The sequence below is a fragment of the Drosophila biarmipes genome, unplaced genomic scaffold (genome assembly GCF_025231255.1).
Source record: "Drosophila biarmipes strain raj3 unplaced genomic scaffold, RU_DBia_V1.1 ptg000017l, whole genome shotgun sequence".
In the NCBI taxonomy this organism is placed as follows: Eukaryota; Metazoa; Arthropoda; class Insecta; order Diptera; family Drosophilidae; genus Drosophila; species Drosophila biarmipes.
The window spans coordinates 1,742,741-1,768,286 of record NW_026114535.1 but is presented as its reverse complement, the minus strand read 5'-3'; the positions used below and the strand labels follow the sequence as shown (position 1 = coordinate 1,768,286).

General features: G+C 30.0%; 1 protein-coding gene across 21 annotated transcripts in view; it reads left to right on the top strand.

Annotated features, from left to right (window-relative positions):
* LOC108021871 (protein argonaute-3) overlaps positions 1-25,546 on the top strand; it is a 448,633-nt gene that overhangs the window by 57,459 nt on the left and 365,628 nt on the right. For 9 of the 21 annotated variants that reach the window (XM_050890192.1, XM_050890190.1, XM_050890179.1 and 6 more), the window contains one exon: positions 8,594-8,829. The exons of 10 other annotated variants lie outside the window; for them this stretch is intronic. The gene's annotated coding sequence lies outside the window, so the exon portion shown is untranslated. Of the gene's footprint in view, positions 1-8,593; positions 8,830-20,472; positions 20,573-22,184; positions 22,204-25,546 lie in introns of those variants that run through there. 2 more of the 21 variants (XM_050890181.1, XM_050890206.1) reach the window with 2 other exon arrangements.

The window sequence follows — 25,546 nt, the reverse complement described above, 5'->3', positions numbered from 1 at the left end:
TTCAAATTGTATCTTTTAACCGTTAGTTGGAAAAAATGTTCGAAATACATTTAGAAAAACAGTTTTAACACGGGATGACCACCTTAAGTGCAAATAGAACTTGGCGGTCAGCCATGGTCTCTTGTAATTGAATTTTTTTTAGTTGCCAGTTTTGCTAAACTAATTACATATTAATGAGTTCCTATACAATGTTTAAATTAATAAATTTGTACCATAGGTATAAATTAAAAAATAAGTAATCAACTGAAAAACATGAAGCGTTTTTTGCAACGAGCCACAAATAAAATTTGGCATGAATTAAAAAAATTGCCGCAATTTTTATCGTTTTTTTTTTTGTTTTTATTAATTTTATGTTAAATTTTACTTTCTTCAGCAAGTTACATTTTCCCGATGAATCTAGTATTTCTTCATGGGTTTGAAAGTTCAAATCTTGTAAACCTACCATATCTTGGACGATGATGTACTATGGTCAGTACAAACAAATGGTCTTTACGACACCAAGCAATGCTTTTGTATTAATTTTAGTAACACCATGTGAAATTTTTAAGGATTGTTGCTGACTTCAGATATATTACAAAAAAATGACTTTATTCTTTTTTTAGTTTATTTTTTTTACTTTTATATGTTAGAGTAGTCGAATTTTTATTAAATTGAATTCAAAGGAGAACGTTTCTATGGCAGCTATATGATATGGTCGTCCGATTTTGATAAAATTTAATTCGAAATTTAAAACCAATTAATAAATGTTATTTTCGAAAAATGTTTTTTGCAGATACTATTATTTTTGTTTTAACAAACGTTTTACATCAAAATATTTAAATTTTCAAGTCGAGGAAAAAATTCAAAAAGTAGATTTTCACACAAATTCGGAATTTTTAATAAGTACTGAATGGGTTAAAAAAAAGTATTGCATCATTCAAACGGAATTTAAATGTCCTGTCCGTTGATGCCAAAAGTTAAACGAAGCAAGTTCAAGTTAGGAGTATACTTAACTTTGTCAAAAAAAAACTTTTGTCAAAACTTATGCCGACTAGTGTAATACTTTAAAATATAAGTTTTACTTTATTTATTTCGGCATGTATAAACTACGCACCATTAAAATAATAATTAAAAATGTTAATGCCTATTAAACCTGGTGATGCGCACTACCATTCTAAAGTTCTGCTAAAAATAGTAATACTCCACGCGCATATACTAAATTTACCAGAATTTTTTCTTTAGGTCTATTAGAAGTTTTCTTTTACAGCATACCAGATCATCGGGCCATCCTGAGTTCTGCCTGTGGCTTAGACAATAGAGTTCACAACAGCGACGATTTTTGGTTTTTATTTTTTATTATTTTTATATTTATATGATCATAAAAGTATAAACAAAATGATTTTTAAAAAATTCTTGTTGCAGTTACTAATTTTTTTGTTGTAAGAAACTTTTTGCATTCAAAAACTTAATTTTATTTTCAAGACGAAGAAAAAAGTTATAGAAGTAGATTTTCACAAAAATTAATCATTTTCAATAATTCTAAATAGGTTAAAAAAAGTATTGTATCATTGAAACGTAATTTAAATTACCTTTTCATTGATGCCTGATTTTATAATACGTAAGTTTCGATCAGCGTATAAAAGTCGGAACCAGACGGATCTTATAGCTTCGAAAGGAATATACGGAAAACAAGAAAGGAAGTTAACTTCGGCTAGCCGAAGTTTGTATTCCCTTGCAGTTATAAAAAATAATCAATAATTTTATCAAATTGAATTCGAAATTCTAAAAAATATAAAAATTTATATTCCCAATGTTATAAGATAAAATGTCAAAAAGACCGAAAGCTATAATTTGTTTCACATTATTTCCCACCAATTATCCGATCGTTCCTATGACAGCTATATGATATAGTCGTCCGATTTCAATAAAATTTGATTCGAAATTCAGAAATACTTAAAAAATGTTATTTTCAAGCTTATAAGGTTATATGTTTAAAAACACAAAAGATATAATTTTTGTTTCATGTTTTCCGACTAATTTTCCGATCGTTCCTATGGCAGCCATATGGTGTAGTCGTCCGATTTTAATAAAATTTAATTCGAAATTCAAAACCAAATAAAAATGTAGGAGGTTATAAGTTAATAAACACCGAAGATATAATTTTTCAAAATTATTTTACCACTAATTTTCCGATTGTTCCTATGGGAGCTATATGATATAGTCGTCCGATTTTGATAAAATTTAATTCGAAATTCAGAACTAGTTTAAAAATGTTAAATCGAAACTTTGAGAGGTATATGTTAAAAAACACGAAAGATATAATTTTTTTTTAAATTTTTTCCCCGATAGTTTCTATGGGAGCTATAAGATATAGTTTTCCGATCCGGCTGGTTCCAACTTATGTACTACCCGCAATAGAAAGAAGACTTTTGGGAAAGTTTCAGCCCGATAGCTTTAAAGATGAGAGACTAGTTTACGTAGAAGCGGACGGACGGACTGATCCAGAATATATATACTTTAGGGGGTCGGAAACGTCTCCTTCACTGCGTTTCAAACTTCTGACTGAAATCATTATACCCTCTGTATAAAAATGGTGTGTTTCACATATAATTTCCTACTCTTGGAATAAACCTTTTATTATTTAGTTCTGAGTTTCGAATTTAATTTTACCGAAATCGGAGCATTATATCATAGTCATCGGAACGTTCGAAAAATTATGATACAATAATACATCGGAAACGTCTCCTGCAAACTTCTGTAAGTAAAATGTAAACAAATAAGTTTTTACTTAAATTCAATATTTTCAAAAGTAAAAACTCGTTGGAAAAATGCAATATTTCCAAACTGGTGACAGTTCATGCAAAAATGAATTAAAGAAACAAGTGAAATCCAAAGTGACTTCAAAAATTTTCATTTGAATTTTCACTTATGAAAAAGCGGATAATTTCAATCGTGCAAGGTGCCATTCACTTCGCATTCACAAAGTGATTCACAAGTGAAACTTTTTTCGGAACTAAGGGGATGATACATGGATTCAGGGTGAAGATATTTCGACTAGCGGAACTTTCAGCCGATCTTAGGCTGAAGAACAGTACTAGTAAAATCGAAAAAGCTTTTGTCTGGTTTGATTTTCAACGCCTCACTCAGATGAGATAACAAAATACAAGATTTGGCGAGTGATGGTTTAACAAATTAAATTTTTGGTTGTGTACTTTTAAAAGCGGTGTAGAATATAGAAAAGAAAGAGAAAACACAAAAGCCACGCCAAAGACGCCATCAGGAGGTCACTGCAATACTGCAACACTGCAAATCCACAGGCAGTGCTAGAATCCAATCCAGCCTTCCATTTTTAAACTTTGGTTTCGACGCGGGCTTCTGCACGGACACAGCCAATGATTTACATTTTTTTTCGTTCAGCCACTGCCAACGGTGCTTACTGAAATTCCTTCGATAGGACTGGTATTTTTTCTGGTATTTTCTTAACGAAAGGCGTTAGCCGCATACTTACCTCGCTCACTCCTATAAGTGTTCGCGGTTTCCGTCGCTGTGAGTACTAGGCTCTTTAGGAAAAACTGTTCTCTTACACCAATAGTATACATTAATGTTTTATATGCACATTGGTTGATTTCGTAAGTTACAAATAAAAAAACATAAGTCTGATATTGGCGATCTTTTGTCCTAAAAATATTTTTTATCAGACAATAAAACTAACGGTAATTTCATTTTTGGTCACTTTAATTCGTGCGCGCTACGGTTACCGAGAGAAATGACACAAAAACCTGTGCACGTTCCACAAAAATATTAATTTTTACTCTTAAATCGCGTCTAATTGTCGTTTAATAAAATGAATATTAAAAATAAAGGTATAAACCTAAAACTGAGTAATTGTTATGTCATTTTGTGTTGTGTTATTGTTTTAATGTTAGTGTTTCTTCAGTGAACCTTTTAATTGTTGTATTTTTGTACATAGATAGATTTTAGATAAAAAAAAAGGTGCCAATTTCGTCTCACCCTTTGATGAAACTTATTTGTTAGTACTAGATAATGTTTTTTTATTCTACGTTTTAAAGTTTGAGCTCCAACTTTTTGCCACTTTCTGCTTTGTACGCTCCCTTGTGCTTTGAAATCTCAGTTGGTCAGAAATCGTAGCATTTCCGATGTTTTAAAAGGCAAACATCGACGTTAAACCGAAAAATGTTCAATTGTGAATTTTAAAATTGATTTTTTAAATAAAATATATTCTGAGATTTTCCTAAGCTAAAAGTATGCAATTGAATTTATGTGTTAGAAAGTCACTTTCTAGTATATTGCTTCCTTAACGTATGGTTTTTTTCTTGTTTTTATTATTTCATTTATCTTATTGGGTCCATAATAGCAGTACAACAATTTTTTACTGAATATCTTCCATCTGGAAGTATTTTTGGGCGCCTCTGCTATACTAGATCAACCAGTGTGTGATATGGTGAAGTGCCCTAATTGGTATTTTAAGGACAAATGCTAACCGATAGCACTTAATTTTAAGTTTTTACAAATGTCGTTTCACAAGGTTTAAATTGTGTCTCGCTTTGTTTTCTATAATCCAAATCAATAAAGATAGCTTATACTTCCGAAAAATAATTTTCGTAAGTTTTTGCTTTAACAGTATTCTCCAGAAATAAAAATATACATTTGCAATGTGTGTATGCCTTATCTACTATAAGATACAATTTTCACAAAAACGTACATTAAGTTCTAGAAATCCAAAGTTGTTTAGCAAAGCATTCACATTTTTACGTTCCCTGCGTTTTGTCTTTAACATGATATATATATATATAACTTAGTAGTCTAATTTAAGACACTTAAATGAGTATTATTTAATTTAATTTTTATCACGGTATTCTGGATGATGGTCAATAATGAATACAATTTTTATTTCAACGTCCAGACGGATGGAAAAAATATTTTCAAATCGATCCGTTCATCAAAAAAATTATTAGCAATTAATTTGTAACTAAGAAAAAATGTATAATAACAAGTGTAGTGCTAACTATCGAGATGCCACCTTTACAAAAGTCTGAAATCTATTATTAAGTGACAACGAGTAGAATCGGACAACTATATCGTATAGGAGGAATCAAAAAAAACCTTGATGTTTTCTAACATATTAAATGATTAAAATGCCTTTGAATTTTTTTTAATGAAATCACCCGTTCAGTCCGAATTCTGATAGCCAGCGGATTATTATTTTTTTTTTACAACCCTTACTTTATCGTGCTCTAACTTCTAGTGTTTATTTTGTTTTACTCAAAATTAATTAACTAATGTACATAAACATTACCTAAATATTTGGAATTTCAAATTGTATCTTTTAACCGTTAGTTGGAAAAAATGTTCGAAATACATTTAGAAAAACAGTTTTAACACGGGATGACCACCTTAAGTGCAAATAGAACTTGGCGGTCAGCCATGGTCTCTTGTAATTGAATTTTTTTTAGTTGCCAGTTTTGCTAAACTAATTACATATTAATGAGTTCCTATACAATGTTTAAATTAATAAATTTGTACCATAGGTATAAATTAAAAAATAAGTAATCAACTGAAAAACATGAAGCGTTTTTTGCAACGAGCCACAAATAAAATTTGGCATGAATTAAAAAAATTGCCGCAATTTTTATCGTTTTTTTTTTTGTTTTTATTAATTTTATGTTAAATTTTACTTTCTTCAGCAAGTTACATTTTCCCGATGAATCTAGTATTTCTTCATGGGTTTGAAAGTTCAAATCTTGTAAACCTACCATATCTTGGACGATGATGTACTATGGTCAGTACAAACAAATGGTCTTTACGACACCAAGCAATGCTTTTGTATTAATTTTAGTAACACCATGTGAAATTTTTAAGGATTGTTGCTGACTTCAGATATATTACAAAAAAATGACTTTATTCTTTTTTTAGTTTATTTTTTTTACTTTTATATGTTAGAGTAGTCGAATTTTTATTAAATTGAATTCAAAGGAGAACGTTTCTATGGCAGCTATATGATATGGTCGTCCGATTTTGATAAAATTTAATTCGAAATTTAAAACCAATTAATAAATGTTATTTTCGAAAAATGTTTTTTGCAGATACTATTATTTTTGTTTTAACAAACGTTTTACATCAAAATATTTAAATTTTCAAGTCGAGGAAAAAATTCAAAAAGTAGATTTTCACACAAATTCGGAATTTTTAATAAGTACTGAATGGGTTAAAAAAAAGTATTGCATCATTCAAACGGAATTTAAATGTCCTGTCCGTTGATGCCAAAAGTTAAACGAAGCAAGTTCAAGTTAGGAGTATACTTAACTTTGTCAAAAAAAAACTTTTGTCAAAACTTATGCCGACTAGTGTAATACTTTAAAATATAAGTTTTACTTTATTTATTTCGGCATGTATAAACTACGCACCATTAAAATAATAATTAAAAATGTTAATGCCTATTAAACCTGGTGATGCGCACTACCATTCTAAAGTTCTGCTAAAAATAGTAATACTCCACGCGCATATACTAAATTTACCAGAATTTTTTCTTTAGGTCTATTAGAAGTTTTCTTTTACAGCATACCAGATCATCGGGCCATCCTGAGTTCTGCCTGTGGCTTAGACAATAGAGTTCACAACAGCGACGATTTTTGGTTTTTATTTTTTATTATTTTTATATTTATATGATCATAAAAGTATAAACAAAATGATTTTTAAAAAATTCTTGTTGCAGTTACTAATTTTTTTGTTGTAAGAAACTTTTTGCATTCAAAAACTTAATTTTATTTTCAAGACGAAGAAAAAAGTTATAGAAGTAGATTTTCACAAAAATTAATCATTTTCAATAATTCTAAATAGGTTAAAAAAAGTATTGTATCATTGAAACGTAATTTAAATTACCTTTTCATTGATGCCTGATTTTATAATACGTAAGTTTCGATCAGCGTATAAAAGTCGGAACCAGACGGATCTTATAGCTTCGAAAGGAATATACGGAAAACAAGAAAGGAAGTTAACTTCGGCTAGCCGAAGTTTGTATTCCCTTGCAGTTATAAAAAATAATCAATAATTTTATCAAATTGAATTCGAAATTCTAAAAAATATAAAAATTTATATTCCCAATGTTATAAGATAAAATGTCAAAAAGACCGAAAGCTATAATTTGTTTCACATTATTTCCCACCAATTATCCGATCGTTCCTATGACAGCTATATGATATAGTCGTCCGATTTCAATAAAATTTGATTCGAAATTCAGAAATACTTAAAAAATGTTATTTTCAAGCTTATAAGGTTATATGTTTAAAAACACAAAAGATATAATTTTTGTTTCATGTTTTCCGACTAATTTTCCGATCGTTCCTATGGCAGCCATATGGTGTAGTCGTCCGATTTTAATAAAATTTAATTCGAAATTCAAAACCAAATAAAAATGTAGGAGGTTATAAGTTAATAAACACCGAAGATATAATTTTTCAAAATTATTTTACCACTAATTTTCCGATTGTTCCTATGGGAGCTATATGATATAGTCGTCCGATTTTGATAAAATTTAATTCGAAATTCAGAACTAGTTTAAAAATGTTAAATCGAAACTTTGAGAGGTATATGTTAAAAAACACGAAAGATATAATTTTTTTTTAAATTTTTTCCCCGATAGTTTCTATGGGAGCTATAAGATATAGTTTTCCGATCCGGCTGGTTCCAACTTATGTACTACCCGCAATAGAAAGAAGACTTTTGGGAAAGTTTCAGCCCGATAGCTTTAAAGATGAGAGACTAGTTTACGTAGAAGCGGACGGACGGACTGATCCAGAATATATATACTTTAGGGGGTCGGAAACGTCTCCTTCACTGCGTTTCAAACTTCTGACTGAAATCATTATACCCTCTGTATAAAAATGGTGTGTTTCACATATAATTTCCTACTCTTGGAATAAACCTTTTATTATTTAGTTCTGAGTTTCGAATTTAATTTTTCCGAAATCGGAGCATTATATCATAGTCATCGGAATAAACCTTTTATTATTTAGGAATGAACCTTTTATTATTTAGTTCTGAGTTTCGAACTTAATTTTACCGAAATCGTAGCATTATATCATAGTCATCGGAACGTTCGAAAAATTATGATACATATACCTTATGGGGTCGGAAACGTCTGCAAACTTCTGTAGGTAAAATGTAAACAAATAAGTTTTTACTTCAATTCAATATTTTCAAAAGTGAAAACTCGTTGGAAAAATGCAATATTTCCAAACTGGTGACAGTTTATGCAAAAATGAGTTAAAGAAACAAGAAAGTGAAATCCAAACTTACTTCAAAAATTTTCATTTGAATTTTCACTTATGAAAAAGCTGCCAATTTCACTCGTGCAAGGTGCCATTCACTTCGAATTCACAAAGTGATTCACAAGTGAAACTTTTTTCGGATTCAGGGTGAAGATTTTTCGACTAGCAGAACTTTTAGCCGATCTTAGGCTGAAGAATAGTACTAGTAAAATCGAAAAAGCTTTTGTCTGGTTTGATTTTCAACGCCTCACTCAGATGAGATAACAAAATACAAGATTTGGCGAGTGATGGTTTAACAAATTAAATTTTTGTTTGTGTACTTTTAGAAGCGGTGTAGAAACCAAAATATAGAAAAGAAAGAAAATCCAAAAGCCACGACAAAGACGCCATCATGAGGTCACATATAGCAATACTGCAACACTGCAAATCCACAGGCAGTGCTGGAATCCAATCCAGCCTTCCATTTTTAAACTTTGGTTTCGAGGCGGGCTTCTGCACGGACACAGCCATAGCCGCATACTTACCTCGCTCACTCCTATAAGTGTTCGAGGTTTCCGTCGCTGTGAGTTCTAGCCTAGTTCTTTAGGAAAAACTGTTCTCTTACACAAATAGTATACATTAATGTTGTATATGCACATTGGTTGATTTCGTAAGTTACAAATAAAAAAACATAAGTCTGATATTGGCGATCTTTTGTCCTAAAAATATTTTTTATCAGACAATAAAACTAACGGTAATTTCATTTTTGGTCACTTTAATTCGTGCGCGCTACGGTTACCGAGAGAAATGACACAAAAACCTGTGCACGTTCCACAAAAATATTAATTTTTACTCTTAAATCGCGTCTAATTGTCGTTTAATAAAATGAATATTAAAAATAAAGGTATAAACCTAAAACTGAGTAATTGTTATGTCATTTTGTGTTGTGTTATTGTTTTAATGTTAGTGTTTCTTCAGTGAACCTTTTAATTGTTGTATTTTTGTACATAGATAGATTTTAGATAAAAAAAAAGTTGCCAATTTCGTCTCACCCTTTGATGAAACTTATTTGTTAGTACTTTTATTCTACGTTTTAAAGTTTGAGCTCCAACTTTTTGCCACTTTCTGCCTTGTACGCTCCTTTGTGTTTTGTTGTTTTCGTCATATTCGATTGTGCTTTGAAATCTCAGTTGGTCAGAAATCGTAGCATTTCCGATGTTTTAAAAAGCAAACATCGACGTTAAACCGAAAAATGTTCAATTGTGAATTTTAAAATTAATTTTTTAAATAAAATATATTCTGAGATTTTACCTAAGCTAAAAGTATGCAATTGAATTTATGTGTTAGAAAGTCACTTTCTAGTATATTGCTTCCTTAACGTATGGTTTTTTTCTTGGTTTTATTATTTCATTTATCTTATTGGGTCCATAATAGCAGTACAACAATTTTTTACTGAATATCTTCCATCTGGAAGTATTTTTGGGCGCCTCTGCTATACTAGATCAACCAGTGTGTGATATGGTGAAGTGCCCTAATTGGTATTTTAAGGACAAATGCTAACCGATAGCACTTAATTTTAAGTTTTTACAAATGTCGTTTCACAAGGTTTAAATTGTGTCTTGCTTTGTTTTCTATAATCCAAATCAATAAAGATAGCTTATACTTCCGAAAAATAATTTTCGTAAGTTTTTGCTTTAACAGTATTCTCCAGAAATAAAAATATACATTTGCAATGTGTGTATGCCTTATCTACTATAAGATACAATTTTCACAAAAACGTACATTAAGTTCTAGAAATCCAAAGTTGTTTAGCAAAGCATTCACATTTTTACGTTCCCTGCGTTTTGTCTTTAACATGATATACATATGTATACTCAATAAACATAACTTAGTAGTCTAATTTAATACACTTAAATGAGTATTATTTAATTTAATTTTTATCACGGGATTCTGGATGATGTCAATAATGAATACAATTTTTATTTTAACGTCCAGACGGATGGAAAAAATATTTTCAAATCGATCCGTTTATCAAAAAAAATTATTAGCAATTAATTTGTAACTAAGCAAAAATGTATAATAATAACAAGTGTAGTGCTAACTGTCGAGATGCAACCTTTACAAAAGTCTGAAATCTATTATTAAGTGACAAGGAGTAGAATTGGAAACTATATCGTATAAGAGGATTCAAAAAAAACCTTGATGTTTTCTAACATATTAAATGATTAAAATGCCTTTGAATTTTTTTTTATGAAATCACCCGTTCAGTCCGAATCCTAATAGCCGGCGGATTATTTTTTTTTTTTACAACCCTTACTTTTCGTGCTCTAACTTCTAGTGTTTATTTTGTTTTACTCAAAATTAATTAACTAATGTACATAAACATTACCTAAATATATGGAATTTCAAATTGTATCTTTTAACCGTTAGTTGAAAAAATGTTTTAAATACATTTAGACAAACGGTTTTAACACGGGATGACCACCTTAAGTGCAAATAGAACTTGGCGGTCAGCCATGGTCTCTTGTAATTGAATTTTTTTTTAGTTGCCAGTTGTGCTAAACTAATTACATATTAATGAATTCCTATAAAATTTTTAAATTAATAAATTTGTAATATAGGTACAAATTAACAAATAAATAAACAACTGAAAAACATGACGGGTTTTTTGCTACGAGCCACAAATAAAATTTGGCATGAATTAAAAAAAAATGCGGCATTTTTATCGTTTTTTTTTTTTGTTTTTCTTAATTTTATGTTAAATTTTACTTTCTTCAGCAAGTTTCATTTTCCCGGTGAATCTAGTATTCCTTCATGGGTTTGAATGTTCAAAACTTGTAAACCTACCATATCTTGGACGATGATGTACTATGGTCAGTACAAACAAATGGTCTTTACGACACCAAGTAATGCTTTTTAATTAATTTTAGTAACACCATGTGAAATTTTTAAGGATTGTTGCTGACTTCAGATATATTACAAAAAAATGACTTTATTCTTTTTTTAGTTTATTTTTTTTACTTTTTACTTTTTACTAGAGTAGTCCAATTTTTATTAAATTGAATTCAAAAGAGAACGTTTCTATGGCAGCTATATGATATGGTCGTCCGATTTTAAAACTAATTAATAAATGTTATTTTCGAAAAATGTTTTTTGCAGATACTATTATTTTTGTTTTAACAAACGTTTTACATCAAAATATTTAAATTTTCAAGTCGAGGAAAAAATTCAAAAAGTAGATTTTCACACACATTCGGAATTTTTAATAAGTACTGAATGGGTTAAGAAAAGTAGTGCATCATTCAAACGGAATTTAAATGACCTTTCCGTTGATGCCAAAAGTTAAACGAAGCAAGTTCAAGTTAGGAGTATACTTAACTTTTCTTTTGCCAAAAAAAAACTTTTGTCAAAACTTATGCCGACTAGTGTAATACTTTAAAATATAAGTTTTAGTTTATTTATTTCGGCATACGCGCCATTAAAATAATAATTAAAATGTTTATGCCTAATAAACCTGGTGATGCGCACTACCATTCTAAAGTTCTGCTAAAAATAGTAATACTCCACGCGGATATACGAAATTTACCAGAATTTTTTCTTTAGGTCTATTAGAAGTTTTCTTTTACAGCATTCCAGATCATCGGGCTATCCTGAGTTCTGCCTGTGGCTAAGACAATAGAGTTCACAACAGCGACGATTTTTGGTTTATATTTTTTATTATTTTTATATTTATATTATTTTTGATCATAAAAGTATAAACAAAATGATTTTTAAAAAATTCTTGTTGCAGTTACTAATTTTTTTGTTGTAAGAAACTTTTTGCATTCAAAAACTTCATTTAATTTTCAAGACGAAGGAAAAAGTTATAGAAGTAGATTTTCACAAAATTTAGTCATTTTCAATAATTCTAAATAGGTTAAAAAAAGTATTGTATCATTGAAACGTAATTTAAATTACCTTTTCATTGATGCCTGATTTTATAATACGTAAGTTTCGATCAGCGTATAAAAGTCGGAACCAGACGGATCTTATAGCTTCGAAAGGAATATACGGAAAACAAGAAAGGAAGTTAACTTCGGCTAGCCGAAGTTTGTATACCCTTGCAGTTATAAAAAATAATCAATAATTTTATCAAATTGAATTCGAAATTCTTAAAAATATAAAAATTTAAATTCCCAATACTATAAGATAAAATGTCAAAAAGACCGAAAGCTATAATTTGTTTCACAATTTTTCCCACCAATTATCCGATCGTTCCTATGACAGCTATATGATATAGTCGTCCGATTTCAATAAAATTTGATTCAAAATTCAGAAATACTTAAAAAATGTTAATTTCAAGCTTATAAGGTTATATGTTTAAAAACACAGAAGATATAATTTTTGTTTCATGTTTTCCGACGAATTTTCCGATCGTTCCTATGGCAGCCATATGGTGTAGTCGTCCAATTTTAATAAAACTTAATTCGAAATTCAAAACCAAATAAAAATGTAGGATGTTAATGTTAATAAACACCGAAGATATAATTTTTCAAAATTATTTTACCACTAATTTTTCGATCGTTCCTATGGCAGCTATATGATAAGTCGCCCGATTTTTATAAAATTTAATTCGAAATTCAAAACCAAATAAAAAATGTATGAGGTTATAAGTTAAAAAACACCGAAGATATAATTTTTCAAAATTATTTTACCACTAATTTTCCGATTGTTCCTATGGGAGCTATATGATATAGTTTTCCGATCCGGCTGGTTCGGACTTATATACTACCTGCAATAGAAAGAAGACTTTTTGGAAAGTTTCAGCCCGATAGCTTTAAAACTGAGAGACTAGTTTGTGTAGAAGCGGATGGACAGACGGACATGGCTAGATCGACTCGTCTAGTGACGCTGATCAAGAATATATATACTTTATGGGGTCGGAAACGTCTTCTTCACTGCGTTGCAAACTTCTGACTGAAATCATTATATCCTCTGAAAGGGTTTTTTTCATTTTTTTCAATTCATTTCAATTCAATACGTATTTCTAAATATTTTCAAAAAATCATACAAAATATAGAAAATTTTTTTTGAAAAATGTTTTTGCAGATACTATTATTTTTGTTTTAACAAACGTTTTACATCAAAATATTTAAATTTTCAAGTCGAGAAAAAACATTCAAAAAGTGGATTTTCACACAAATTCGGAATTTTTAATAAGTACTGAATGGGTTAAGAAAAGTAGTGCATCATTCAAACGGAATTTAAATGACCTTTCCGTTGATGCCAAAAGTTAAACGAAGCAAATTCAAGTATCAAGGAGTATAATTAACTTTTCTTTTGTCAAAAAAAAAACTTTTGTCAAAACTTATGTCGACTAGTGTAATACTTTAAAATATAAGTTTTAGTTTATTTATTTCGGCATGTATAAACTACGCGCCATTAAAATAATAATTAAAAATGTTAATGCCTAATAAACCTGGTGATGCGCACTACCATTCTAAAGTTCTGCTAAAAATAGCACGCGGATATACCACGCGGATATACTAAATTTACCAGAATTTTTTCTTTAGGTCTATTAGAAGTTTTCTTTTACAGCATTCCAGATCATCGGGCCATCCTGAGTTCTGCCTGTGGCTTAGACAATAGAGTTCACAACAGCGACGATTTTTGGTTTATATTTTTTATTATTTTTATATTTATATTATTTTTGATCATAAAAGTATAAACAAAATGATTTTTAAAAAATTCTTGTTGCAGTTACTAATTTTTTTGTTGTAAAAAACTTTTTGCATTCAAAAACTTCATTTAATTTTCAAGACGAAGGAAAAAGTTATAGAAGTAGATTTTCACAAAATTTAGTCATTTTCAATAATTCTAAATAGGTTAAAAAAAAGTATTGTATCATTGAAACGTCATTTAAATTACCTTTTCATTGATGCCTGATTTTATTACGTAAGTTTCGATCAGCGTATAAAAGTCGGAACCAGACGGATCTTATAGCTTCGAAAGGAATATACGGAAAACAAGAAAGGAAGTTAACTTCGGCAAGCCGATGTTTGTATACCCTTGCAGTTATAATCAATAATTTTATCAAATTGAATTCGAAATTCTAAAAAATATAAAAATTTATATTCCCAATGTTATAAGATAAAATGTCAAAAAGACCGAAAGCTATAATTTGTTTCACATTATTTCCCACCAATTATCCGATCGTTCCTATGACAGCTATATGATATAGTCGTCCGATTTCAATAAAATTTGATTCGAAATTCAGAAATACTTAAAAAATGTTATTTTCAAGCTTATAAGGTTATATGTTTAAAAACACAAAAGATATAATTTTTGTTTCATGTTTTCCGACTAATTTTCCGATCGTTCCTATGGCACCTATATGATAAAGTCGCCCGATTTTGATAAAATTTAACTCGAAATTCAAAACCAAATAAAAAATGTAGGAGGTTATAAGTTAATAAACACCGAAGATATAATTTTTCAAAATTATTTTACCACTAATTTTCCGATTGTTTCTATGGGAGCTATATGATATAGTCGTCCGATTTTGATAAAATTTAATTCGAAATTCAGAACTAATTTAAAAATGTTATTTCCAAATACACCAAAAATATAATTTTTTCATATTTTACAACTAATTTTCCGATCATTACTATGGCAGCTATATGATATTCTCGTCCGATTTTGATAAAATTTAATTCGAAATTCAAAACCTAATAACAAATGTTATTTCCAAGCTTAGAATGTTATAAGTTAAAAACACCGAAGATATATTTTTTCAATATTATTTTACCACTAATTTCCCGATATTTCCTATGGCAGCTATATGATACGTCGCCCGATTTTGATAAAATTTATTTCGAAATTCAAAACCAAATAAAAAATGTAGGAGGTTATAAGTTAAAAAACACCGAAGATATAATTTTTCAAAATTATTTTACCACTAATTTTCCGATTGTTCCTATGGGAGCTATATGATATAGACGTACGATTTTGAAAAAATGTAATTCAAAATGCAGATCTAATTGAAAAATGTTATATCCAAGCTTAGAGATTTATATGTTAAAAAACACGAAAGATATAATTTTTTTAAAATTTTTTCCCCGATAGTTCCTATGGGAGCTATAAGATATAGTTTTCCGATCCGGCTGGTTCGGACTTATATACTACCTGCAATAGAAAGAAGACTTTTTGGAAAGTTTCAGCCCGATAGCTTTAAAACTGAGAGACTAGTTTGTGTAGAAGCGGATGGACAGACGGACATGGTTAGATCGACTCGTCTAGTGACGCTGATCAAGAATATATATACTTTATGGGGTCGGAAACGTCTATTTCACTGCGTTGCAAACTTCTGACTGAAATCATTATACCCTCTGAAAAGGTATACACATTTTTTCAATTCGTCTTTAATTCAATACGTATTTCTAAATATTTTCAAAAAATCATACAAAATATAGAAAAAATATTTTTGAAAAATGTTTTTTGCAGCTACTATTATTTTTGTTTTAACAAACGTTTTACATCAAAATATTTTCTTTACATTACATTCAATATTTTCAAAAAATTTTCACACAAATTCGGAATTTTTAATAAGTACTGAATGGGTTAAGAAAAGTAGTGCATCATTCAAACGGAATTTAAATGACCTTTCCGTTGGTGCCAAAAGTTAAACGAAGCAAATTCAAGTATCAAGGAGTATAATTAACTTTTCTTTTGTCAAAAAAAAAACTTTTGTCAAAACTTATGTCGACTAGTGTAATACTTTAAAATATAAGTTTTAGTTTATTTATTTCGGCATGTATAAACTACGCGCCTTTAAAATAATAATTAAAAATGTTTATGCCTAATATACCTGGTGATGCGCACTACCATTTTAAAGTTCTGCTAAAAATAGTAATACTCCACGTGCATATACTAAATTTACCAGAATTTTTTCTTTAGGTCTATTAGAAGTTTTTTTTTACAGCATTCCAGATCATCGGGCCATCCTGAGTTCTGCGTGTGGCTAAGACAATAGAGTTCACAACAGAGACGATTTTTGGTTTATATTTTTTGTTATTTTTATATTTATATTATTTTTGATCATTAAAGTATAAACAAAATGATTTTTAAAAAATTCTTGTTGCAGTTACTAATTTTTTTGTTGTAAGAAACTTTTTGCATTCAAAAACTTCATTTAATTTTCAAGACGAAGGAAAAAGTTATAGAAGTAGATTTTCACAAAATTTAGTCATTTTCAATAATTCTAAATAGGTTAAAAAAAAGTATTGTATCATTGAAACGTCATTTAAATTACCTTTTCATTGATGCCTGATTTTATAAAAGGTGAGTTTCGACCAGCGTATAAAAGTCGGAACCAGACGGATCTTATAGCTTCGAAAGGAATATACGGAAAACAAGAAAGGAAGTTAACTTCGGCTAGCCGAAGTTTGTATACCCTTGCAGTTATAAAAAATAATCAATAATTTTATCAAATTGAATTCGAAATTCTAAAAAATATAAAAATTTATATTCCCAATGTTATAAGATAAAATGTCAAAAAGACCGAAAGCTATAATTTGTTTCACATTATTTCCCACCAATTATCCGGTCGTTCCTATGACAGCTATATGATATAGTCGTCCGATTTCAATAAAATTTGATTTAAAATTTAGAAATAATTAAAAAATGTTATTTTCAAGCTTATAAGGTTATATGTTTAAAAACACAAAAGATATAATTTTTGTTTCATGTTTTCCGACTAATTTTCTGATCGTTCCTATGACAGCTATATGATATGGTCGCCCGATTTTGATAAAATTTAATTCGAAATTCAGAACTAATTTAAAAATGTTCTTCCAAATACACCAAAAATATAATTTTTCATATTATTTTCGAAATAATTTTCCGATCATTACTATGGGATCTATATGATATAGTCGTCCGATTTTGATAAAATTTAATTCGAAATTCAAAACCTAATAACAAATGTTATTTCCAAGCGTAGAATGTTATAAATTAAAAAACACCGAAGATATATTTTTTCAATATTATTTTACCACTAATTTCCCGATCGTTCCTATGGCAGCTATATGATAAATCGCCCGATTTTGATAAAATTTAATTCGAAATTCAGAACTAATTTAAAATTGTTATATCCAAACTTAGAGAAGTATATGTTAAAAAACACGGAAGATATAATTTTTTTTTAATTTTTCCCCAATAGTTCCTATGGGAGCTATAAGATATAGTTTTCCGATCCGGCTGGTTCCGACTTATGTACTAGCTGCAATAAAAAGAATACTTTTGGGAAAGTTTCAGCCCGGTAGCTTTAAAGATGAGAGACTAGTTTGCGTAGAAACGGACGGATAGACGGACATGGCTAGATCGACTCGTCTAGTGACGCTGATCAAGAATACATATACCTTATGGGGTCGGAAACGTCTCCTGCAAACTTCTGTAAGTAAAATGTAAACAAATAAGTTTTTACTTAAATTCAATATTTTCAAAAGTGAAAACTCGTTGGAAAAATGCAATATTTCCAAACTGATTTCACTTGGAACTTGTCAGGTGACAGTTTATACAAAAATGGGTTTAAGAAACAAGTGAAATCCAAAGTGACTTCAAAAAGTTTCATTTGAATTTTAACTTTAACTTTCACTCGTGCAGATGCCTTTCACTTCGCATTCACAAAGTGAGTTCCTATACAATGTTTAAATTAATAAATTAATAATTTGTACCATAGGTACAAATTAAAAAATAAGTAATCAACTGAAAAACATGAAGCGTTTTTTGCAACGAGCCACAAATAAAATTTGGCATGAATTAAAAAAATTGCCGCAATTTTTATCGTTTTTTTTTTTGTTTTTATTAATTTTATGTTAAATTTTACTTTCTTCAGCAAGTTACATTTTCCCGATGAATCTAGTATTCCTTCATGGGTTTGAAAGTTCAAATCTTGTAAGCCTACCATATCTTGGACGATGATGTACTATGGTCAGTACAAACAAATGGTCTTTACGACACCAAGCAATGCTTTTTAATTAATTTTAGTAACACCATGTGAAATTTTTAAGGATTGTTGCTGACTTCAGATATATTAAAAAAAATGACTTTATTCTTTAGACTAATCTTCTAGACTATTTTTTTTTACTTCTATATGTTAGAGTAGTCCAATTTTTATTAAATTGAATTCGAAATTCCTAAAACTTCAAAAAATGTTATTTCCAAGCTTAGAAGGTTATATGTGAAAGAACACAAGAGATATAATTTTTTCATATTTTCCGACTAATTTTGTGATTATTTCTATGGCAGCTATATGATACAGATGTCAGATTTTTATCAAATTTAATTCGAAATTCAAAACTAATTAAAAAATGTTATTTCCAAGCGTAGGGTGTTATATGTTAAGAAACACCAAATATATAATTTTTTTTATATTAGACGACTAATTTTGAGAACGTTTCTATGGCAGCTATATGATATGGTCGTCCGATTTTGGTAAAATTTAATTCGAAATATAAAACCAATTAAAAAATGTTAGTTCCAAGAGAAGCACCGAAGATATAATTTTTGTATATAATTTTACCACTAACTTTCAATCGTTCCTATGGCAGCTATATGATATAGTCGTCCGATTTTGATAAAATTTAATTCAAAATTCAAAACTAATTTAAAAATATTACTTTTAAGCAGAAGGTTATAGGTTCCCCTATAGTTCCTTAAAGATATAGTTGTCTGATCCGGCTGGTTCCGACATATATATTACCTGCAATAAAAAAAAAGACTTTTGGGATTGTTTCAGCCCGGTAGATTTAAAACTGAGAGACTAGTTTGCGTAGAAACGGACGGACAGACGGACATGGCTGGATCGACTCGTCTAGTGACGCTGATCAGGAATATATATACTTTATGGTGTCGGAAACGTCTCCTTCACTGCGTTGCAAACTTCTGACTGAAATCATGTATAAAGGGTATACACATTTTTTTCAATTCGTTTTCAATTCAATACGTATTTCTAAATATTTTCAAAAAATCATACAAAATATAGAAAAAATAAAAAGTAGATTTTCACACAAATTCGGAATTTTTAATAAGTACTGAATGGGTTAAGAAAAGTTGTGCATCATTCAAACGGAATTTAAATGACCTTTCCGTTGATGCCAAAAGTTAAACGAAGCAAGTTCAAGTTCGACTATAGCATTCTTATATTTTTAGGAAATTTCAAATATCAAAGAAACGTTCAAAGATATAATTATACAATACTTTGCAACAATCAACTGAAAGGGTATACAAACTGTGTAACGCCCACAAACCGCCTGAAACTATGGCTTCTACTGATATAAAGTTAGGAAAGGCTTTAACAACCTTGAAAAACTTTAATTTATATGTATTTGTCTAGTCAATACCCACTCCTACGTTTATAAACTTAAGAACTGTTCGCTGATAATCCGCAAACTATTAAACGTGATTTCAAATTAGAGAAGTCCGATTATTATTTATTTATTGAATTCAAAATTCTTCAACATATAAAAAATTATATTCCCAATACTATATGGCAAGATCGACTCGTCTAGTGACGCTGATCAAGAATACATATACCTTATGGGGTCGGAAACGTCTCCTGCAAACTTCTGTAAGTAAAATGTAAACAAATAAGTTTTTACTTAAATTCAATATTTTCAAAAGTGAAAACTCTTTGGAAAAATGCAATATTTCCAAACTGATTTCACTTGGAACTTGTCAGGTGACGGTTTAGACAATAATGAGTTTAAGAAGCAAGTGAAATCCAAAGTGACTTCAAAAAGTTTCATTTGAATTTTAACGTGTGAAAAAGCGGACAATTTCACTCGTGCAAGGTGCCATTCATTTCGCATTCACAAAGTGATTCACAAGTGAAACTTTTTTCGGAACAAAGGGGATGATACATGGATTCAGGGTGAAGATTTTTCGACTAGCGGAACTTTTAGACGATCTTAGGCTGAAGAATAGTGCCAGTAAAATCGAAAAAGCTTTTGTCTGGTTTGATTTTCAACGCCTCACTCAGATGAGATAAAAAAATACAAGATTTGGCGAGTGATAGTTTAACAAATTAAAGTTTTGGCTGTGTACTTTTAGAAGCGGTGTAGAAACCAAAATATAGAAAAGAAAGAAAATCCAAAAGCCACGCCAAAGACGCCATCAGGAGGTCACATATAGCAATACTGCAACACTGCAAATCCAAAGGCAGTGCTGGAATCCAATCCATCCTTCCATTTTTAAACTTTGGTTTCGAGGCGGGCTTCTGCACGGACACAGCCATAGCCGCATACTTACCTCGCTCACTCCTATAAGTGTTCGAGGTTTCCGTCGCTGTGAGTTCTAGCCTAGTTCTTTAGGAAAAACTGTTCTCTTACACAAATAGTATACAAATTATTTATTTGTCTGCGTCGGCTGGCGGAGCCTCCGTGGCAGGGGTAGAGCCGGCTGGTTGAATATCCGTGGGGGACCGGCAGTAGGATTGCTGCCGCTGGTTGGGTATTGGTGACCACCAAGGTTGGCAGCCACTGGAGAGTCGGGTGGTCGCTTCGACTCCTTACTTCTTCCGAAGATATGGTGGGAGATACTTATCTCCGTTGTTACGGCCCTTAAGGCACGATAACCCAATTTAATAATCAATATAAAGATAACGGCTAAAGCCGGAGTTTAATTATTGAGCTAGTGCTCTTTATTTCAAATCCAAATTAAAACTAAACTTAAGACTGAACAAAAGCTCATGCACAGCCGGATGCCCGTGGCACAGACCGCTGACCTTGCACATTTTGCAGAAGTCATACGATCACTGTCAGCCAATGAAAAGGAGTGGCACAATGTGCCGGCTCAGCTCTATGGCCAATAAGGTGGACCCAATTTAGGGTGGACCATGCATGAGGGACAAGTATAATAGTAATAATAATAATAATGATAATAATAATAAAAAGTGATTAATACTAGAGAATTACAAACATGATAAATGATTAATGTAAATAAAGGCATAAGGATTGGCCTGCTCAGCCTAGGCTGGGAGTTGGTTGTTAACTTACATTAATGTTGTATATGCACATTGGTTGATTTCGTAAGTTACAAATAAAAAAACATAAGTCTGATATTGGCGATTTTTTGTCCTAAAAATATTTTTTATCTGACAATAAAACTAACGGTAATTTCATTTTTACCGAGAGAAATGACAAAAAAACCTGTACACGTTCCACAAAAATATTAATTTTTACTCTTAAATCGCGTCTAATTGTCGTTTAATAAAATGAATATTAAAAATAAAGGTATAAACCTTAAACTGAGTAATTGTTATGTCATTTTGTGTTGTTTTATTGTTTTAATGTTAGTGTTTCTTCAGTGAACCTTTTAATTGTTGTATTTTTGTACATAGATAGATTTTAGATAAAAAAAAAAGGTGCCAATTTCGTCTCACCCTTTGATGAAACTTATTTGTTAGTACTAGATAATGTTTTTTTATTCTACGTTTTAAAGTTCGAGCTCCAACATTTTGCCACTTTCTGCCTTGTACGCTCCTTTGTGTTTTGTTGTTTTCGTCATATTCGATTGTGCTTTGAAATCTCAGTGAATTTAAAATTAATTTAAAAAAAAAAATAAATTCTGAGATTTTACTTAAGCTAAAAGTATGCAATTGAATTTAAGTGTTAAAATGTCATTTTAAAGTCATTCCTTAGCGTATGTTTTTTTTCTTGGTTTTATTATTTCATTTATCTTATTGGGTCCATAATAGCAGTACGACAATTTTTTACTGAATATCTTCCATCTGGAAGTATTTTTGGGCGCCTCTGCTATACTAGATCAACCAGTGTGTGGTATGGTAAACGTGCCCTAATTGGTATTTTAAGGACAAATGCTAACCGATAGCACTTAATTTTAAGTTTTTGCAAATGTAGTTTCACAAGGTTTAAATTGTGTATATAAAGATAGCTTATAATTCCGAAAAATAATTTTCGTAAGTTTTTGCTTGAACAGTATTCTCCAGAAATAAAAATATACATATGCAATGTGTGTATGCCTTATCTACTATAAGATACAATTCACAAAAACGTACATTAAGTTTTAGAAATCCAAAGTTGTTTAGCAAAGCCATCAAATTTGTACGTTCCCTGCGTTTTGTCTTTAACATGATATACATATGTATGCTCAATAAACATAAGTTAGTATTCTAATTTAAGACACTTAAATGAGTATTATTTAATTTAATTTTTATCACGGTATTCTGGATGATGGTCAATAATGAATACAATTTTATTTTCAACGCCCAGACGGATGGAAAAAATATTTTCAAATCGATCCGTTTATCAAAAAAATTATTAGCAACTAATTTGTAACTAAGCAAAAATGTATAATAATTACAAGTGTAGTGCTAACTATCGAGATGCAACCTTTACAAAAGTCTGAAATCTATTATTAAGTGACAACGAGTAGAATTGGAAACTATATCGTATAGGAGGATTCAAAAAAAAACCTTGATGTTTTCTAACATATTAAATGATTAAAATGCCTTTGAATTTTTTTTTATGAAATCACCCGTTCAGTCCGAATCCTGATAGCCAGCGGATTATTTTTTTTTTTACAACCCTTACTTTATTGTGCTCTTACTTCTAGTGTTCATTTTGTTTTACTCAAAATGAATTAACTAATGTACATAAACATTACCTAAATATATGGAATTTCAAATTGTATCTTTTAACCGTTAGTTGGAAAAAATGTTTGAAATACATTTAGACAAACGGTTTTAACACGGGATGACCACCTTAAGTGCAAATAGAACTTGGCGGTCAGCCATGGTCTCTTGTAATTGAATTTTTTTTAGTTGCCAGTTTTGCTAAACTAATTACATATTAATGAGTTCCTATACAATGTTTAAATTAATAAATTTGTACCATAGGTACAAATTAAAAAATAAGTAATCAACTGAAAAACATGAAGCGTTTTTTGCAACAAGCCACAAATTAAATTTGGCATGAATTAAAAAAATTGCCGCAATTTTTATCGTTTTTTTTTTTTGTTTTTATTAATTTCATGTTAAATTTTACTTTCTTCAGCAAGTTATATTTTCCCGATGAATCTAGTTGAAAGTTCAAATCTTGTAAACCTACCATATCTTGGACGATGATGTACTATGGTCAGTACAAACAAATGGTCTTTACGACACCAAGCAATGCTTTTTAATTAATTTTAGTAACACCATGTGAAATTTTTAAGGATTGTTGCTGACTTCAGATATATTTAAAAAAATGACTTTATTCTTTTTTTAGACTATTTTTTTTTACTTCTATATGTTAGAGTAGTCCAATTTATATTAAATTGAATTCGAAATTTCTAAAACTTCAAAAAATGTTATTTCCAAGCTTAGAAGGTTATATGTGAAAGAACACAAGAGATATAATATTTTCATATTTTCCGACTAATTTTGCGATTATTGCTATGGCAGCTATATGATACAGATGTCAGATTTTTATCAAATTTAATTCGAAATTCAAAACTAATTAAAAAATGTTATTTCCAAGCGTAGGATGTTCTATGTTAAGAAACACCAAGTATATAATTTTTTTATATTTGACGACTAATTTTGAGAACGTTTCTATGGCAGCTATATGATATGGTCGTCCGATTTTGGTAAAATTTAATTCGAAATTTAAAACCAATTAAAAAATGTTAGTTCCAAGCGTAGGAGGTTATATGCTGAGAAGCACCGAAGATATAATTTTTGTATATTATTTTATCACTAACTTTCAATCGTTCCTATGGCAGCTAAATGATATAGTCGTCCGATTTTAATTCCGAAATTAATTCAAAATTCAAAACTAATTTAAAAATTTTACTTTTAAGCAGAAGGTTATATGTAAAACAACACCGAAGATATAATATTTTTTAAAATTGTTTCCCCTATAGTTCCTTAAAGATATTGTTGTCTGATCCGGCTGGTTCCGACATATATATTACCTGCAATAGAAAAAAGACTTTTGGGAATGTTTCAGCCCGGTGGCTTTAAAACTGAGAGACTAGTTTGCGTAGAAACGGACGGACAGACGGACATGGCTAGATCGACCCGTCTAGTGACGCTGATCAAGAATATATACACTTTATGGTGTCTGAAACGCCTCCTTCACTGCGTTGCAAACTTCTGACTGAAATCATGTATAAAGGGTATACACATTTTTTTCAATTCGTTTTCAATTCAATACGTATTTCTAAATATTTTCAAAAAATCATACAAAATATAGAAAAAATATTTTTGCAGCTACTATTATTTTTGTTTTAACAAACGTTTTTCATCAAAATATTTAAATTTTCAAGACCACGAAAAAAAATTCAAAAAGTAGATTTTCATACAAATTCGGAATTTTTAATAAGTACTGAATGGGTTAAGAAAAGTTGTGCATCATTCAAACGGAATTTAAATGACCTTTCCGTTGATGCCAAAAGTTAAACGAAGCAAGTTCAAGTTCGACTATAGCGTTCTTATATTTTTAGGAAATTTCAAATATCAAAGAAACGTTCAAAGATATAATTATATAATACTTTGCAACAATCAACTGAAAGGGTATACAAACTTTGAAACGCCCACAAACCGCCTGAAACTATGGCTTCTACTGATATAAAGTTAGGAAAGGCTTTAACAACCTTGAAAAACTTTAATTTATATGTATTTGTCTAGTCAATACCCACTCCTACGTTTATAAACTTAAGAACTGTTCGCTGATAATCCGCAAACTATTAAACGTGATTTCAAATTAGAGAAGTCCGATTATTATTTATTTATTGAATTCAAAATTCTTCAACATATAAAAAATTATATTCCCAATACTATATGGCAAGATCGACTCGTCTAGTGACGCTGATCAAGAATACATATACCTTATGGGGTCGGAAACGTCTCCTGCAAACTTCTGTAAGTAAAATGTAAACAAATAAGTTTTTACTTAAATTCAATATTTTCAAAAGTGAAAACTCTTTGGAAAAATGCAATATTTCCAAACTGATTTCACTTGGAACTTGTCAGGTGACGGTTTAGACAATAATGAGTTTAAGAAGCAAGTGAAATCCAAAGTGACTTCAAAAAGTTTCATTTGAATTTTAACGTGTGAAAAAGCGGACAATTTCACTCGTGCAAGGTGCCATTCACTTCGCATTCACAAAGTGATTCACAAGTGAAACTTTTTTCGGAACAAAGGGGATGATACATGGATTCAGGGTGAAGATTTTTCGACTAGCGGAACTTTTAGACGATCTTAGGCTGAAGAATAGTACCAGTAAAATCGAAAAAGCTTTTGTCTGGTTTGATTTTC